We start from the raw sequence: 2,500 nt of genomic DNA, 5'->3' as shown, positions 1-2,500 counted from the left end.
AAGGAAAGAGAGGAGAAAGAGAAGAAAAAGAAGGAAAAAAAGAGAAGAAAGCACATCCCACCTTCCCAACCAGAAGAAAAAGAAAGGAAAAAGAAAAGGAAGCCCCTCCCAACTCTGCCTTGGCATTGTACTGGTGGTGGAAAGGAAAGAGATGAGAAAGAAAAGAAAAAAGAAAGCCTCTACCACCTACCCAACCAGCTTTGGCATTGTATTGGTGGTGGAAAGGAAAGAGAGGAGAAAGAAAAGAAAAAAGAAAGCCTCTCCCACCTACCCAACCAGCTTTGGCATTGTATTGGTGGTGGAAAGGAAAGAGAGGAGAAAGAAAAGAAAAAAGAAAGCCTCTACCACCTACCCAACCAGCTTTGGCACTGTATTGGTGGGGGAAAAGGAAAGAAAGGAGAAAGAGAAGAAAAAGAAGGGGAAAAAGGGGGAAAAGAAAAGAAAGCCCATCCCACCTTCCCAACCCGCCTTGGTATTGTATTGGTGGGGAAAAAAAGGAAAGAGAGGAGAAAGAGAAGAAAAAGAAGGAAAAAGAAAAGAAAGCCTCTACCACCTACCCAACCCGCCTTGGTGCTGTATTGGTGGGGGGAAAGACAAGAGAAAGAGAAGAAAGAGAAGAAAAAAGAAAAGAAAGCCCCTCCCAACTCTGCCTTGGCATTGTATTGGTGGTGGAAAGGAAAGAGATGAGAAAGAAAAGAAAAAAGAAAGCCTCTGCTACCGACCCAACCAGTTTTGGCATTGTATTGATGGGGAAAAGGAAAGAGAGGAGAAATAGAAGAAAAAGAATGAAAAAAAGAAAAGAAATCCCATCCCACCTACCCAACCAGCTTTGGCATTGTATTTATGGGGAAAAAAGGAAAGAGAGGAGAAAGAGAAGAAAAGAAAGGAAAAAAAGAAAGCCCCTCGCACCTACCCAACCCGCCCTGGCATTGTATTGGTGGTGGGGAAAAGGAAAGAAAGGAGAAATAGAAGAAAAAGAAGGAAAAAAAGGGGGAAAAGAAAGAAAGCCTCTACCACCTACCCAACCAGACTTGGTATTGTATTGGTGAAGGAAAAGGAAAGAGAGGAGAAAGAGAAGAAAAAGACAGGAAAAAGAAAGCCCATTCCACCTACCCAACCCGCCTTGGCATTGTATTGGTGGTGGGGAAAAAGGAAAGAAAGGAGAAAAAGAAGAAAAAGGGAAAAAAAGAAAGAAAAGAAAGTCCATCCCACCTTCCCAACCAGCCTTGGTATTGTATTGGTGGGGGAAAAGGAAAGAGAGGAGAAAGAGAAGAAAAAGACAGGAAAAAGAAAAGAAAGCCTCTACTACCTACCCAACCCGCCTTGGTGCTGTATTGGTGGGGGGAAAGACAAGAGAAAGAGAAGAAAAAGAAGAAAAAAGAAAAGGAAGCCCCTCCCAACTCTGCCTTGGCATTGTATTGGTGGTGGAAAGGAAAGAGAGGAGAAAGAGAAGAAAGAGGAGAAAAAGAAAAGAAAGCCTCTCCCACCTACCCAACCAGCTTTGGCATTGTATTGGTGGGGGAAAAAGAGAGGGGAAAGAGAAGAAAAAGAATGAAAAAAAGAAAAGAAAGCCTCTACCACCTACCCAACCAGCCTTGGCATTGTATTGGTGGGGGAAAAGGAAAGAAAGGAGAAAGAGAAGAAAAAGAAAGGAAAAAAAGAAAAGAAAGCCTCTACCACCTACCCAACCAGCTTTGGCATTGTATTGGTGGGGGGAAAAGGAAAGAAAGGAGAAAGAGAAGAAAAAGAAGGGGAAAAAAAGAAGAAAAGAAAGCCCATCCCACCTACCAAACCGCCTTGTTATTGTATTGGTGGTGGGGAAAAGGAAAGAGAGGAGAAAGAGAAGAAAAAAGAAAGCCTCTACCACCTTCCCAACCAGCTTTGGCATTGTATTGATGGGGAAAAGGAAAGAGAGGAGAAATAGAAGAAAAAGAAGGAAAAAGAAAAGAAAAGAAAGCCCATCCAACCTTCCCAACCCGCCTTGTGGGGAAAAAAGGAAAGAGAGGAGAAAGAGAAGAAAGAGGAGAAAAAGAAAAGAAAGCCTCTACCACCTACCCAACCAGCCTTGGCATTGTATTGGTGAGAGAAAAGGAAAGAGAGGAGAAAGAGAAGAAAGAGGAGAAAAAGAAAAGAAAGCCTCTACCACCTACCCAACCAGCTTTGGCATTGTATTGGTGGTGGGAAAAAAGGAAAGAAAGGAGAAATAGAAGAAAAAGAAGGAAAAAAAGGGGAAAAAGAAAAGAAAGCCTCTACCACCTACCCAACCAGACTTGGTATTGTATTGGTGAAGGAAAAGGAAAGAGAGGAGAAAGAGAAGAAAAAGAAAAGAAAACCTCTGCTACCGACCCAACCCGCCTTGGCATTGTATTGGTGAGAGAAAAGGAAAGAGAGGAGAAAGAGAAGAAAAAGACAGGAAAAAGAAAGCCCATTCCACCTACCAACCCGCCTTCGTGCTGTATTGGTGGGTGAAAAGGAAATAGAAAAGAAAAAAGAAAAGAAA

This window comes from Babylonia areolata, chromosome 33 (genome assembly GCF_041734735.1).
Source record: "Babylonia areolata isolate BAREFJ2019XMU chromosome 33, ASM4173473v1, whole genome shotgun sequence".
Taxonomy (NCBI): Eukaryota; Metazoa; Mollusca; class Gastropoda; order Neogastropoda; family Buccinidae; genus Babylonia; species Babylonia areolata.
The sequence above is the reverse complement of the archived record's forward strand: the minus strand, read 5'-3'. Positions refer to the sequence as shown.